At 40.0% G+C, this 17542-nt stretch overlaps 1 protein-coding gene across 1 annotated transcript in view; it reads right to left on the reverse strand.

Moving 5' to 3' along the window:
* The window catches only part of btbd7 (BTB (POZ) domain containing 7), a 47318-nt gene extending 30731 nt beyond the window's left edge, over positions 1 to 16587 (reverse strand). Inside the window, exons 1-2 of the mRNA XM_060829359.1 lie at positions 16406 to 16587; positions 2951 to 3085 (exon numbers count right to left, since the gene is read on the reverse strand). The gene's annotated coding sequence lies outside the window, so the exon portion shown is untranslated. The remainder of the gene's footprint in view (positions 1 to 2950; positions 3086 to 16405) is intronic.
* Positions 16588 to 17542: the final 955 nt, after the last annotated feature.

Raw genomic sequence — 17542 nt, forward strand, 5'->3', positions numbered from 1 at the left:
TTTGCTCTCCTAGAAATATTTCCACCAAATTGCCAACCATTCAATTGTTCATCTCTGTACTCCTACTATCTGACATCTCTAATTTCCTTCCTAATTACTACCCAGGAACAAAAACGTCCTAAAAAAAATGACCATCCCATCTCCAAGTCCACTTTTTGCACAGCTGAAAGTCCTCAATAAGGTTCTGTCCTTCTGCAGCACTGAAACATCTTGAAAAAAAACTATTGATGGAATTTCTTGTAGTGTATTAGCTCTCAACTGACCTCTTTGTATGCTTTGACAGTTGATCACAATGTCATAGTCTAATGGTTCTCCTAACTGTGAAAACCTTCATCTGGTTCCACATCTCTCTATCCAATCTCAGTTAGAGCACCACTACCTCCAGTGTCCCAGTGCCTATTCATGGCTTCATCGACATATGGACACTGATACCACCCAGTCGCACCACCACTACTGCTGAATCTCTTGTCAAATTACTTGCATGTCATTAAGTCACGTACAATTTCTTCCAGACACTAAAAGACCAATGCCATCACTTTTAGCTCCACCACAAACTATATTTAGCAAAAGGGAGACATCAAAATTGTGATAATGTTAGTGGTTTAATAATCCAGGTTCACAGTCGATGTTTGAGGGAAATGGGTTCAAAACCCAGTACAGCGGCTAGTGGAATGTAAATTTAATTACTAAATCTAGAATTGAAATGTAGTTTCACAGTTGCCATTACTGAGATTATCGCTGATTGATGACACAGGTTAGAATTTTTATAAGAATGTTCTTTAGTGAAAGATGTCAGCTACTCTTGCCTATCTCATCTGACAAAGTGACTCCAGGTCTACAGAAAAGAGGATTGAAACAGAAAGCAGTGCTTGGAGTAAGCCATTCAGCCCTTCAAATCTGACCTGTCATTCGATATACTCATGGCTGATCATCCAAACTCAGTAACCTACTCTCACTTTTGCAGTCAAGATTAGAGTGGTGATGGAAAAGTACAGCAGGTCAGGCAGCATCCGAGGAGCAGGGAAAATTGACATTTCGGACAAAAGCCCTTCACCAGGAATGGTGCCCGAAATGTTGATACTCCTGCTCCTCAGATGCTCCCCGACCTGCTGTGCTTTTCCAGCACCACTAATCTCGACTCTGATCTCCAGCATCTGCAGTCCTCACTTACAACTGTTCACACTTTTGCCCATACCCTTTAAACCAAGAACTATACCTAATTCCTTCTTGAATAATTCAATATTTTGGCCTAAACTGCATTCTATGGTAGAGAATTCCACAACCTCAACACGCTCTGCCAAGAAATTTCTCCTTCTCTCCCTCCTTAATAGCCTGCACTGTATCCTTGGAGTGAGATGCCCCCTTCCTGTGTTTACTCTATCCAGTCAGAGTCATACAGCATGGAAAGAGCTCTCCTACTGAAATTTTATAGGTTTCTGAGACCTCTCCCCATTCTCCCAAACTCCAATTGATAGCCCTAACGGAACCAGTCTCTTTCATAGGTCAGTCCTGCTATCCAAGGAATCAGTCTGGTAAGCCTCTAAACTAAAAAAATTCTTTGTCAGATTAGAAGATCAAAGCAGCACATAATAATTCAGCAGCGGTCTGACCAAGAGACTGTATAATTGCAGCAAGACATCCCTACTCCTGTACTCAAGTCCTCTCACAACGAACACCAAATATCATCTGCCTGCTTCACCTGCATGTTTACTTTTAGCAACTGGTGTGCAAGGGCACCCAGATCTTGTTGCAACTTTGCCAATTTATTGTCGTTCAGATAATAATCTGCCTTTGCGTTTTTGCTACCAAAGTGGATAACTTCACATTTCTCCAAATCATACTTCAAACTGGCATGCAACTGCCACACACGCAACTTCTCCAAATCACACTTGGAGTATCTCTGCATCCTCCTCATAATTCACTCTCCCATCCAACTTTGTGTTGTCTGCAAACTTGGGAGATAATATTTGTAGTTCCCTCATCTAAATCATGAATAACATTGTGAATGGCTAGGGTCCAAGCACTGATCCCTGCACTGCCCATTATCTGAATGAATCTGAACTACCATCTGAAATGGCCTAGCAAGCCGCTCACAATTTACACATTAAATTTACAGAATACCACAGTAAAATGTTTAACAAAGGATGGAAAAGTGAACAATGTATATTTCATGAATGGTATTGAAACTGTCAAGAGTGAAACTTAAATCTATCCAAGCATTAACAGACTCAATCTATTTAGCCAGTGCAAAGTGGCAATTAACAAAACTAGCACAGTGTTGAATAATAGCACAGGGTAGGAGAGTATTAGAAGAAATCATGTTAAAACTACAATACTTAAGTCAGACAATACCAAAAAGGGAGTATTCAGTATTAATTGCTAAGAAACAAAGAACACGGTTGTGTTGAAGGAATTACAAAGAAGGATTGTAAAGTTGATCTTGTGTCAGGGTGATGACAGAAAACTGGAGATGTATGAACTTTTTAAGATAGAGACAGATTAAATCTGGACAAACGGTACAAGTTATGGAAGTAGGATAAAGGAACTCAAGTAGAAAGGATTGACATAGTCCAGAGGAATAAAGAAACCAATGTTTCAAATTGGTAAATACTCAAAACATTTCCATGTTAATCTCTGCCTTTTATATAAAAAGATAAAATGATAACGTACATTAGTGACAAAAAAAAGTACAGTATAGAGGGGACATAATTGCCTTTCATGCTGTTTAAAAATAAAATGTATTCCAAGATCTTAAACAGTGCAAATGATTATAGATTAGGTTTTGAACAGTGGATTTTTTAAAAAAATCTGAATTCCAGATTTAGGAGACAAAATGAATTAAAATTCTAAAAAAATTCAAATTATTTAAATTCACATTCAGCTCTTACAGACTGCAGGAAGGCTAGCATGATAATAACTTTTAGTAATCTACAATAATAAACAAATTTACCAGCAAAACATGACGACTGTACATTTCTGCTCTAGCATCTTCAGCACTTCTGAGGATTTCTTATTATCCACACATATGACAGTGGTTTATATTTAGCCATTTCATCAGCCAAATCTCAATCTTCGATCTGAGTTACTGGCAGAACAAAACAAGAGAATAAAATACATACTGGAAAAACTTCAGAAGACCCAAATATCTTTAAAGCCTTTCATCTTTCATTTTAATAATTTACAAAAAGAGTTGTAATATCCAGTGGGGCTTTGAAAAGGGACAGAAATCAATTTATTCTTCTCAGAATCATAGAATCCCCACAGTGCAGAGAGAAGCCATTTGGTCCATTGAGTCTGTACCAACCCTCTGAAGAGTGTCCCATGCAAATTCACCCATCCCCTTACCCGCACATTTGACAACTCACCTAGCCTGCACATCCTCGACACTAACAAGGCAATTTTGCAAGGCCTACCCATCTAATCAGCAATGCTTTGAACTGTGGGAGGAAACCGAAGTACCCAGCAGAAACCAACACAGGAAAAACGTGCAAACTCCACACAGATAGTCACACAAGGCTGAAATCAAATCCGGATCTTGGAGCTATGAGGCAGCAGTGCTAACCACTGACCCACTGTGCTGTCAAATAATTATTTATTAGAATTAATGATAATGCAGAAATGGCATGCCTTACTAGATAATCTCTTCAAAACTTGAGCAACTAATACCAAATATTCCTTCCATAATGAAAATGTATTCGCCTCAGCACCGACAGAGAGAAATCCATGATCCAACAGTGAAGTAAATTCCAATATTCTCATTTTACATAATATTTTAAAGTGGCAAATTCTTAAATTTTTACAGTTTAACCCTAACTCTTTATATCTGAATTTTCCAATCCAGCAACTAAAAAAAAATTAAACTGCAAAAATGAACATAAAAATAATCGCCTTTACATTCTGTTGTAGACATCTTCAATTATCATGCTATTTTTCAAGTAGATGAAAACCTATCAAACCTATGAAACTTCAATACCCTGGTTACTTTCAGTAAGTTGAAATAGGTACAGATAAGAGAAGGAAAGCAGCCCCTGTAAAAAATTGATAATACTCTAATTTTACAGCTTCCAAGATAAATTCAGAAGAAATTATACAAATTTAAACACCTACTTTCTTAATGAGGAAATACATTATTCCATATTTTGTTTCCTTTAGTTAATTATTTAAATATAATGCCCAGCATAAACTGAGCCATTGCACCATGGTTTAATAAAATATCAAAGATGATAAATACAAGTTTGACTTCAAATATATTTTTGAAAAAGTTACTGTAAATTTTCTTCCACAACCATTAGTTGATTTGAGAAGACTGTTAAAAAACCATTGAGGGTTGAAGGTGGTGAGACCACCAAGCTAAAGCATTATTACAGAAGGCACAAGGTACTGCTGCCTTGAATCATCCCTAGAAATATTATAAATCACACTAACCAAATCTGTCAAGTGGCAAAAAGAAATCAATCTGGACAATTCTTAATACAAAAGAACAAAGAATCTGAAAATCTTTCTTCACAATTTGTCAGTTTCAAGATAGAAAAGAGTCAGACATTTAAATACACTGGGAATTAGAAACATGCTGCAGGAAAAAGACAGCTGGGGAGCAATCTAGTTTTATTTCATACATGCACAGGGTCAGATTCACACACTCGGAATAGAATTTTGTCGAAGTCATTGGCTTTACTCAAGGGATTTAAATACTTTTTTTTTGAAAGTAAGCTTCATTTGACTTGTGCCACCCAAATATTTGTGAATTGCTGCACTCAGACAGTTATTTTGATACTCCAGGGTAATATCAGAAAAGTGAGCTAAGAGTCATCCTACCTTTATTTTTCAACCACAAACGTAGAATTGCTATAATTCTATGACTGTAATGGGACATTGGCAATACAAATCTGTGCAACTTGTTAAAATGACTTACTTGCCTGATATATCATATGATCAGCAAAATACAAAGCCAGATGTTTAACCTTAAGTAAATTTATCTATAATCATTCATAAATGATATTTATGAAACATTATTTCAAAATTCGTAGCTACTTGCAAATGAAAACATATCAAGAACATTCAGAATCTTAGGAGAATCTTACAATAAAGCAAGACAACAAGTTTATTTATACAATAAATATACATTAAAAATTATTCTTTCAATGTCAAGGAATCAAAGTTATAAGTTTGTACCAGATCTCTGCAAAGCAACTTAATGAAACTGTCCCCAGTACAATCTCAGGCGATGCATTTCACATCTCCAATGACAGAGCCAATCAATGGTCCTCTGGGATTGTGGCAAGTTAACCTTCACTCACTGCTTATAAAATGTTGTTCCTGTCTTTTTGGAGATGGTTTTTGCTGGACACTTCAGTCCAAACCTGAATATTGGCTAGATCTCACTGCGTTCAGGCTACTTCAATATCAGAAGAGTTGTAATCATGGGTCGTTTATTGATGAGTGCACTTCGGACCATAGGATAGAAAGCATGGTTGATCTAGGATGTGCATTTAGATGCATTTAAGGGGAATCTAGACAAGTACATGAGGGGGAAGGAAATAGGACGTTATAATGGTAGATTTAGAAGAGAAAAGATGGGAGGAGGTTGAGTAGAACATAAACAGGAGATGGAAAATAGGGCCAAATTTGGCTGTCTCCTTGTTTACAACCCACATTATCCATTGTTAAATCTGTGGAACACCACCCTACAGCAGAGTAATCTTGAATATCAACATTGCCCCATCTCTAACCAAACTATAACAAAAGTCAGTTTTTTTTCCCCCCAAGCAAAAACATTTTTGATAAAACAAATGAGTGAATGAATATAGAATCAAAGTTATATGGGTAGCTTGGAGACATTGGCTGTTCCCTTTGGAGAAAAGACAGTTGAAAGGAAATTTGATGGAGATATTCAAAACTATGTGGGATTTGCACACAGTAGATACAGAAAAGTATAGAATGCTCAAAAGCCAGAGGACAGCAATTTAAAGAAACTAAATTAAGAACTGTTGTGGTTCTGTTCGCCGAGCTGGGAGTTTTTGTTGCAAACGTTTCATCCCCTTTCTAGGTGACATCCTCAGTGCTTGGGAGCCTCCTGTGAAGCGCTTCTGTGATGTTTCCTCCGGCATTTATAGTGGCTTGTCTCTATCGCTTCCGGTTGTCAGTTGCTGTCCACTGCAGTGGCCAGTATATTGGGTCCAGGTCGATGTGTTTGTTGATAGAATCTGTGGATGAGTGTCATGCCTCTAGGAATTCCCTGGCTGTTCTGTTTGGTTTGCCCTATAATAGTAGTGTTGTCCCAGTCGAATTCATGTTGTTTGTCATCTGCGTGTGGGGCTACTAAGGATAGCTGGTTGTGTCGTTTTGTGGCTAGTTGGCCAGGAACAGCTATCCTTAGTAGCCACACACGCAGATGACAAACAACATGAATCCGACTGGGACAACACTACTATTATAGGGCAAGCCAAACAGAGAACAGCCAGGGAATTCCTAGAGGCATGGCACTCATTCACAGATTCTAACAACAAACACATCGACCTGGACCCAATATACAGGCCACTGCAGCGGACAGCAACTGACAACCGGAAGCGGCAGAGACAAGCCACTATAAATGCCGGAGGAAACATCACAGAAGCGCTTCACAGGAGACTCCCAAGCACTGAGGATGTCACCTAGAAAGGGGACGAAACGTTTGCAACAAAAACTCCCAGCTCGGCGAACAGAACCACAACAACGAGCACCCGAGCTACAAATCTTCTCCCAAACTTTAAACAAAGGACTAAAGTCTACAGAAGGCAAAGTTTGCTTTAAAGCATAAAGGTTTTTAGGATCTGAAATAAAGAGCCTGAGACTGTGGGGGAGACAGATTGAATTGGGGCTTTCAAAAGGGAATTGAACGGTCATCTGAAGAAAAATATTTGAGGTTACTGGGAAAATGCAATTGCATGGGGTTAGCTGAGTTACTCCCTCTACAAGGGCACAACCAGGCAATGATATGTTCAGTGTTAAAACTACCAAACCTTCCTCCTTCAAGCAAAACCCTAAGAGCCCACGTGATGTTTTGAGACACTTCAAGACACTGGTGCCTGACAATTCTGTACATCATTTCACAGTGTCCAAAAATCCAGCTCTTTGGGCAACTTTTAACAGAAAATTTAATTCTGGAAACCATACACCTGAATAAGAATAAAAAGTGAGGGCAGCAGATGCTGGAGATCAGAGCTGAAAATGTGTTGCTGGTCAAAGCACAGCAGGTCAGGCAGCATCCAAGGAACAGGAAATTCGACGTTTCGGGCTAGAGCCCTTCATAAATAAGAATGCTTGCTCTTTAATATATCCACAATTATGTCTACGTGACATGGGTAGATTTTTGCATTTTCTCTAAACTTTGTACAGATTTTATTTAATTGACCTGTTCAGCTGTGTGATGACACATCTGAATATATGGGGCTTCCAAACTGTGTCCCTAAGAAATAAGATAATTTGTGAATTCTTCCCCACCCATGACATGCCAGATTACTTTGGATAAAAAAAAACACACATCATCTCAAATGATGGATGCTGCAATTGATTGACTCTAAACACTAGTGAAGGAAGACAGAAACAAAAAAGCCTAAAAGCAGGTGTGAAGGAATATTATCTTAACACTCTCTTACAATGTAATATTATTTACAACCCAAGGCATTCACAAAATGCTAAATATTTTAACATTGCAAGTGAATGATAGCAAAGCTTTTAAAAAGGTAATGGTTTTACATAAGTTGTTGATGGCGAATACAAGAAAGCACTTAATCAGGAAACAAAACACAGTTGGGATTCTATACTGGAGGGGGGAGGAATTTAATGTTATCATTAAATGCAACATTCAATCTCAAATTCACACTATGGGAAATAACAATTAAATTGAGGTCAGATAATAATCCTCAATGTCACATATGTATACGTGTACTCTTGAATGGGACACCTATATTACAGCATCCATTTGTCCTGAAAAACAACGCCAAAAACCTTTTCAACCAAATTTAACAGAAAATTTTCCAAATAAATAGTGCCCTAGGACCTAATGGGTCATTAACAGAGGAATTAACTACTCAAATCTCTCTGCTCAAGTATAAGAATTAGGTAGAACAGTAGTAAAGGCAGTAACAAAATTAAAGTCCCTTTTCGGGCAGGGTGGGAGGGCAGTTTGAATTAAAAAGGCAAAACTCAACAGAAGTTTGGTAGAAAAATCTAACCTCAAAATCCTAGGAACATTTATAAGAATTCCATTCCTCAGGAAACCAAAGTAACAACCAAATTAAAAAAAGAGCAAAGATAAATTTGGGGCGGCACGGTGTCACAGTGGTTAGCACTGCTGCCTCACAGCGCCTGAGACCCGGGTTCAATTCCCGACTCAGGCGACTGACTGTGTGGAGTTTGCACGTTCTCCCCGTGTCTGCGTGGGTTTCCTCCGGGTGCTCCGGTTTCCTCCCACAGTCCAAAGATGTGCGGGTCAGGTGAATTGGCCATGCTAAATTGCCCGTAGTGTTAGGTAAGGGGTAAATGTAGGGGTATGGATGGGTTGCGCTTCGGCGGGTCGGCGTGGACTTGTTGGGCCGAAGGGCCTGTTTCCACACTGTAAGTAATCTAATCTAAAAAAAAAATGACAATCGCCCATTCATAATTTCTGTCTGTACTATTCTGTGGTACAGCAGACCAGGAAAAAGAGCAATGTACTGGGTACATTAAATGATCAGAGTTGTACAATGTACACAAAGTACACAATGAGATGGTATAGAGTGTGGGGCATGTTAATCACATTGAACAGCAAGGAAATGGGCAAGAGGTAAATTCTTAGAAACAGAAAACCAGTTGTGAACAAGCCTTGCATCCAAAGTAGGGGAGAAATTAACAACATTTAAATAAGGACTCTTGATTTTATCAAGCAAAAATAGAAATTGCTCATCTGGCAGCATCTATGGAGAGAGCAGAGTTAATTTTTTGAGTGTATTTTAGGTTTTATCAATTTGGATTTAACAGCTGCAGGCCAGGTTCCTCATATTCAGAAAATCTAGCAGCTAAAGTGAGGCAAGGACCACGGACTGTGGACAGAAGCATTTTCCAGCACTGCTTGTGATTTAGTAAGGAGACCCTCATGCAAACTTTCTGTAATCAATGACCACTGAACATTGACTCCCAATCTTCTATGCTGCCAAAAGTTAGTGTTCCCATTTTACCAAAACACTTGCCTTCAATCTGTCCAGATACTGAGCTGCAAACAGAGCCATTAAAGCTACATGATGTCCTGCTGTTAAAGTTGGCAAGACCTGTATTATTCCAACATGCGATTTCTTGATCAGTGGTAGTCACTGCACTCCTTACCTGCATATAATAGAACAAATATATTTGAAAAGATGTATGCATAAGCCCACTTAAACTATAAAAGGGGGCCAAGTAGCTTAGTTGGCTGAACATTTGGTTTGCAATGCAGGGTGATGCCAAGAGTGTGGATTCAATTCCTGCTGAGCTTATCATGAAGGACTCCCCTTCTCAACCTCGCCCCTTGCCTCAGGTTAAATCACCAGCAGTCATTTCTGTAATGACAGAGTGGCCCTTTAGTCTGATAGGACTATGGCAATTTCATCTTCACAACAGAAAGTAACGTTATACCATTTTGGATGCTTAACCTACCCCTGACAATGAGATTGCATTCCTAAACACACACAAAATTAGACAATATATTGGTACTGATTAACAATTGGTACTGGAATCATAATTGTTTCATTTTAAAATATATTTAACATAATCTAAAGATAAATGCTCATGTTTTCATTTTGAAAGGACATGCTGCAATAGCATTAGTTTCAACAATACACTGTGGCTGCAGCATGTACCATCTACAAAATACACTGCAGCAATATTCCCAGATTTCTTCAACAGCACATTTCAAGAAACCCATGAATACTGCTACTTAGGACAAAGATAGTGTCACAAACTGGTCCTTTTCTCAAAAGTAGTTCCTTTTTTTCAAAGTTACTGTGTCCTTGATTTTTTTCCAGAGGGGTCATAACACAGCCCAGGCTCTGAAACAGCAGAGTTGGTGGAGAGGTGAATGGTTTACTGGGGCCCTTTTCGTTTACCCAAAGGCTTTCATGGTTTAGAAATAACTTGCGTAATGAAAAGGGAACTGGCCAGTCCAGATAGCGGAGGTTTTTTTCGTTCAGTTGCAGCAGGGGATATGTGAAACAGGCTGCTGACTTCTCTCTCTCTCCTTGCAAACTCTAAGTTGGCTGTGTCATGTTTTACTGTTTGTGCTAAGGGATGTGTGTATTGGGACTGTTGCATGTATTTTTGGAATAGTATCATTAAGTCAGGTTTGGATAGGATAAGTTATTGTGTATTCTATTTTCTATTCTTTGCGTTTCATTCCGTAATATTGTAAATAAATTTTGTTTGTTTAAAACCTGGCAATTGGCCCAGCTAATTCACACCAGGAATATCTACTATACACTTCGCTAAACAAATAGTGCAGTTATGGTCTGGACTACCTGCTTAAAAATGTTTTAAGGGGTCTGGCCTAGTCCATAACAGTAGCAAGGAAGACCACAATCTGCCAACTCCACATTGCTCTGACTGAAATATGGCTGTTGGCCCTACATCATCACTGGACCAAAACCAACAATACTTGTGCATCTATGGCACATGGACTACAGTGGATCACCAGCAGCAGCTCACCATCTCAAAAGACAATAAGGGAAGGACAAGAAATATTGGTCTTGCTAGCACTGTTCCCTCTAAACTGCATGACAATCTGAAGGCTCCATGCACAAGTCAGACTCTATATTACAGTGCATAAATGGTGGTACAAAAACAAAGGGGCTGTGCAATTAAATCATTTGTGCATTACAAAAATAAATGATAGTATGTTGCTAGCCAGCAACATGCATCCCGATGAGAAAATCAAGATTGCCTGATGCTCACCAGCACATTTAAGAGATGGAAAAAAGGATGTATTGTAAAAGACAGCCATATCTTGACCACAATCACATTTCATTTGAAAAACCACCACAAAGTCTTGAGTGTAAGAACTGAACGGAAATTTGAAATTCTTTCTCACAATATCTAAAATAAACCTTTAAGGAAAGCATGCATTCAGATTACTACAGGCAGATTTGAAGATTCCAAACACTAAGTGTCTATACATAAAGGCATTTAATACAGTACTGCACAGAAGACTACTTAATAAGATAAGAATCCATGGTGTTGGGGATAGTACATTAACGTGATAAAGGACTGACTAGCAGAAGACAGAATTTGAATAAAGGGGACATTTTAAATTTTAGTAACCTACAACTAGTGTAGTGTGACAGGGATCAACACTGGGGCCATAGCTATTTATAACATACATTGATGTTAAGGTTGAAGGCAAGAGGAGAAAGATTTAAAAGGAACCTGACGGGCAACCTTTTTATTTACGCGGAGCGAGGCGAGTGTATGGAACGAGCTGCGAGAGGTCGTGGAGGCAGGTACAATTACAACATTTAAAAGGCATCTGAATGGGTACATGAATAGGAAGAGTTTAGAGGAATATGAGCCAAATGGGACTAGATCAGCTTCGGATATCTGGTCCGTGTGGACGAATTTGACTTAAGCACCTTCTTCCATGCTGTATGACTCTATAGTGACTTGGATGACAGAAGTGAATGTACAATTGCCAACTTTGAAAAGGATATTAAGATAGGTAGGAAGACAAACAGTAAGGATGTCCACAGAATGATATAGGCAAAAACGTGGCATACGGAATATAATGCGAGAAAATGTGAGGTTTTGTACTTTAGAAGGAAGAATACTTAAATGGAGAAAAACTGCAGAAAGCTGCAGCATAGAGGGATTTGTGGATCCTCATACATTACTTGCAAAAGGTAAGCATTCAAGTTTAGCAGGTCATAGAAAAGACAAATGGATTGTTGGCTTATTTCAAAGGGAGTGGACTCTAAAGATAGCAAGGTCTTGCTAAATCTATACAAGACACAAGTTAAATCACATTTGGAATACAGTGAACAGTTTTAGCTCCCCTCTGTAAATAAAGATGTTGGAAGCAGTTTAGAGATGATGTCCTATAGTTGATCCTAAGTATGGAGGGACTTTATTACAAGTAAAGGATGAGCTTATACACATTGAAGTTTAGAAGAATGAGAAAAACTTATTACAAATTAAGATTCTTCGGGGCCTTGAAAAAGTAGATGCAGCAAGGTTGTTTGCCCGAGGAGGGTAGCGAACTTAAGAGTCATAGAGATGTACAACATGGAAACAGACCCTTCAGTCCAACCCGTCCATGCCCACCAGATATCCCAACCCAATCTAGTCCCACCTGCCAGCACCCGGCCCATATCCCTCCAAACCCTTCCTATTCATATACCTCCAAATGCTTCTTAAAATGTTGCAATTGTACCAGCCTCCACCACATCCTCTGGCAGCTCATTCCATACACGTATCACCCTCTGTGTGAAAAAGTTGCCCCTTAGGTCTCTTTTATATCTTTCCCCTCTCACCCTAAACCTAGTTCTGGACTCCCCGACCCCAGGGAAAAGATTTTGCCTATTTATCCTATCCATGCCCCTCATAATTTTGTAAACCTCCATAAGGTCACCTTGCAGCCTCCGACGCTCCAGGGAAAACAGCCTCAGCCTGTTCAGCCTCTCCCTGTAGCTCAGTTCCTCCAATCCTGGTAACATCCTTGTAAATCTTTTCTGAACCCTTTCAAGTTTTACAACATCTTTCCAATGGGAAGGAAACCAGAATTGCGTGCAATATTATAACAGTGGTCTAACCAATGTCCTATACAGCCGCAACATGACCTCCCAACTCCTGTACTCAATATTCTGACCAATAAAGGAAAGCATACCAAACACCTTCTTCACTATCCTATCTACCTGCGACTCCACTTTCAAGGAGCTATGAACCTGGACTCCAAGATCTCTGTTCAGCAACACTCCCTAGGACCTTAGCAGGACTAATACACTCAATGGTAAGGTTTGCTTTCCCAAAATGTAGCACCTTGCATTTATCCGAAATAAACTCCATCTGCCCTTCTCAGACCATTGGCCCATCTGGTCAAGATCCTGTTGTAATCTGAGATAACCCTTTTCGCTGTGCATTATACCTCCAATTTTGATGTCATCTGCAAACTTACTAACTGTACCTCTCATGCTCGCACCCAAATCATTTATGTAAATGACAAAAAGTTGAGAGCCCAACACAGATCCTTGGGGCACTCCATTGGTCACAGGCCTCCAGTCTAAAAAACAACCCTCCAGCACCACCCTCTGTCTTCTACCTTTGAGCCAGTTCTGTATCCAAATGGCTAGTTCTCCCTGTATTCCATGAGATCTAACCTTGCTAATCAATCTCCCATGGGGAACCTTGTCGAACGCCTTATTGAAGTCCATATAGATTACATCTACTGCTCTGCCCTGATCAATTCTCTTTGTTACTTCATCAAAAATCTCAATCAAGTTTGAGAGACATGATTTCCCACATACAAAGCCATGTTGACTATCCCGAATCAGTCCTTGCCTTTCCAAATACATGTACATCCAGTCCCTCAGGATTCCCTCCAACAATTTGCCCATCAAGGTCAGGCTCACTAGTCTATAGTTCCCTGGCTTATCCTTATCACCCTTCTTAAACAGTGGCATCACGCTTGCCAACCTCCAGTCTTCCGGCACTTCTTGTGGAATTCTTTATAGCAGAAGGCTAATATGGTTGGGCTGTGTATATTCAAAGCCGAGACAGAGATTTCTAAACATTATAGGAATCAGGGTAATGGGGATACAGCAAGAAAGTGGTATTGAGGATTATCAGGTCAGCCATGAACTAACAATGATTGGTAGACATGATTTAATGGGCTAAATAGCCTACTTCTGCTCCTAAGTAGTAAATTTGGCTTTAAATTTTCAATTTTTAAACACTTTCAAACTGGTTAAATGAGCTTCATACTAGAAGTATTTGCATTTTGGAATATTTTAACAGCTTATTGTAATCTTAACACCATATGGTCAGGTACAATAGGCTTCTTAGAAAAGCTGCCCATTTCAGCTTCTGCGATTAAGACCTTAAAAACTTCTTACAGTCAGCACAATGAATGTTGTACATATACTGTTATCCATAAAGAAAATAAATCACTTTCATAATTCACATTAAGGATCTTGAAACTCAGAAACCTTGTTATCTTACAACTTGTCTAACCATGATGTTATCTAGCTAAAGGAAAACTATGCAGTAGATGAAAGATTGGTACAAGGCGACACTGATTTAGAGAGGCAACATGAAGAGAAATTATCTTGTGTGGCAAGTGTTTATATGTTGGAGTGCACTGCCAGAAAAGGTGGTGGAATTCCAGTTGATAACTTTCAAAATGAAAACTGAATAAGCAATTGAGGGGAAAAAACTGCAAGGCTATGGGGATAAAATCAGGGGAATGGGATGAATTAGACACCTCTCCGAAAGAGCCAGTAGGACATGAAGGGCCAAACGGCCATTGCTGCAAAACTACATAATGATAAAAGCATTCAGTTTGGCCAAAGAAACTGCTTCTGGGTTCTATGATGCTATGATTCCATTTTAACAACTGAGACAGCAAAACTAAATGTGCTGCCATTTTGAACTGTAACTGTTGACAAGAGTATGGTTAAAAATGTGACAAGAAAGGTTTGTATACAGGAAGTAACATACATATGTAGAACTGCATGTGCTATACATAAATGCCTACATTGCTGTCTCCCTAGGATTACTCCCAAGTTCCTAACCACCTTCATGCATTCATTTCTATCAGCAGAAACAAGGTGATGGGAAGTCATCTCAGAATCCTATAACACTCCTCTGATTAAGGCTTCTGTAAATTGGCAAGACCTAACATTCAAGAAGTGGTTGATAGCACACACTGACAGGCAACTAGAGGAGATAAGCTTTTTAAAAATGGTCTCAAATGTTTGAACAAATGCATATCCCAACAAATTACAAACCAAAAATATCCCTGTTAAGTACTACGTGATCCCAACTACGTCAATTCTACATTTGGTAGAAGTACTGCTCGGGAGCTTTTATTCCTCATTGCTATCCTGCAGCTGTTTGGCGAAACGTACAAATGTGGATAGTTGTAATCACAGTAAAAGAAGTCAACTGATACAATTCAACTAGTTTGTTTCATGGCTGCTTCAGCTAATATACAGTGAATGGCTTGATGGCTTTACCACAATTCAGCACTCCTCAAATCTTCCTTCTATTATACAATTCTAATTGTTTGAGATTGAGGTTTTTCATATTGGAAGTCAAACCTACTGTAAATTGAAAAAGTGGGCATGCAACTACAAAACTATTTTACAAAAAAATAAACTGTACTAATATCCCAAAGCACCACAAGGGCCTATCTTAGGATTGTTACTGTCCTAATATCAATATTCTACCAACAGCAGACCACTTTTCTAAAATTACTGGATTTATATAAGTGATAAAGCTCATGCAAGAGCACTAAATACTAACATAAATAGTGTTATTAAACACATTCAGGCTGTTTAACCCATAAATCTGAACAAACTCCAAGTCTCTAAGCAACAAAATAAATTCATCTGAACATCAACATATTCCCTAATGCCAAAATTAACCAATAACAATCACATTTTCTGCATTTTCCAGTCATTCTATTAACTTGAATATCTGCCCTGTGCCCAAGGAAATAGTATGTGTGTGGGTGTATATAAATAATGCATATGTCCTGCAGTGTCAAAGGTAGACAAGACCAGAAATCATATCGCTGGACTGTGACAGAACCAAAAAAAAAACACAGGGAAGATATTCCATAAAAATTACACCCATTCTGACAGAACTCACCCAGTGAAAAATGCAGAAACATGACTAATACTTATTACTCAGTTTGCACTCCTGTTGCAGCCTACATGTTGCAGAAATTGTTCACTAACAGTAAAATAGATCTGTGCATGTGTGTTTTGGGGGGAGGACTGGGGGTGCAGAAGACGACATGTCAGCAACCAGTTGCACACTCCATTCCAGCTTAAACAGTAACCTCCCCACTCCCTTTAACTCTTCGATGCGATTCGGAGGGATGCAAATTGCACGCAACTGCATCCAGAATCTTAGCAATTAGGGAGAAGCAGCTCCACTGGGAACCTGAAAGTGCCTCCCCCTCCCCAAACCATCCCCAAAACCCCGGGGTAATTCCGCGGCTCAGCAGTATGTTGTGAATGCCACCAATAATTAGAAGTCTCCACTCTCTCCTCCACACACACACACACAATGACACAAACGTAGACAGCCCCTTCAATCACCACCCTCTCCTCCTCCAGACAGAGGCAGCGCAGGGGTAGAGGGAAGCTGCCAACACCGGGGACCCCCCGAGCTCGCTCTCCTGGGCCGGTGGGGCCTCCTTTACCTGAACTTTTTCCGCCGCTCTTTTTTCCCCAGCCAGAGTAGCCGGGTTCAGCAGAGTAGACCTTTCCCGAACACCCCCTCCTCCGCCACCACCTCTCTCTCTCCGCGTCCCCCTCCCTCCTCACACTCCGGACTGGGCCCGCAATCCTCCCCTTCCAACAGAACTCCCGAAGCGGCTTGCTCAGTGCAGACCCGACCCGCTACCGCCTCGGACCCCACTCCAAGCCCACATCCCCCATCACCTCTCCCTCCCCAACACTGCCGCCCAAACCCCCCACCTGATTGGACCACAAGCTCAAACCATGCGTCCAATCGGAGGCGGCGTTACTGAAAGACCCGCTCCCGGTCTCACCAGGCCCTCTCCGATTGGGTCAAGAGAGCTCCCCAACTGCGAGGCTCCAGCCGCCCCCGGAGGCCGCCGGCGACATCGCCACCGAGCGGTGCCCCGCGGGAGAGCGCGCCGACACCGCCGCAGCCACCGGCTCCGTCGCTAAGCAACAGCACCAACATGAGAAGAGAGAATGAAAGCTTTGTGCTTTCCTCCTGTGAACGGATTAACGTCTGAGTGGATCGCATTAACTGGAAGGACGAAGGCTGAGTGGGTTGCGATTGTTGCTTGAATCCTGATTTAAAAGAAACAAACACAAGCCAGGTTTAGAATTGAATTTAAGATATTTAAACTTTCTGTGTCACACTGAGACCTGACCCCTTTTTGTCCTTATGTTTCTTTCAGGCGAGAACAGAGCTGCTGTGTATCTTCAACATTTTCTGATTTATTTATCTACATTCCCACTTTTTAAAAATCTCAACTCGAAGATTGGCTTATAGCCTTCAATTCACTCCCACATAATTACTCGGGTTTACAGCCTTCACTCACTCCCACATAATTATGAGTTGAATTTACATTTTCATAATAAACGTGTTGCTTAATATTGAAGACAGTATATTCTCCACAGCTCTAAAAAAAACTGAATGTGAATGACGTAGAGCTACAAAAACAGAAATTTCTGGAGAAATTCAGCAGGTCTGACAGCATCACTGGATAGAAAGCAGAGTTAACATTTTAAGTCTAGCTACCCTTTTTCCTGATTTCAGGATAAGAGCTATTTGTGACTTTTGCCATACAAAATCACAGAAT

The sequence above is a fragment of the Hemiscyllium ocellatum genome, chromosome 8 (assembly GCF_020745735.1).
Source record: "Hemiscyllium ocellatum isolate sHemOce1 chromosome 8, sHemOce1.pat.X.cur, whole genome shotgun sequence".
NCBI classification, from domain to species: domain Eukaryota; kingdom Metazoa; phylum Chordata; class Chondrichthyes; order Orectolobiformes; family Hemiscylliidae; genus Hemiscyllium; species Hemiscyllium ocellatum.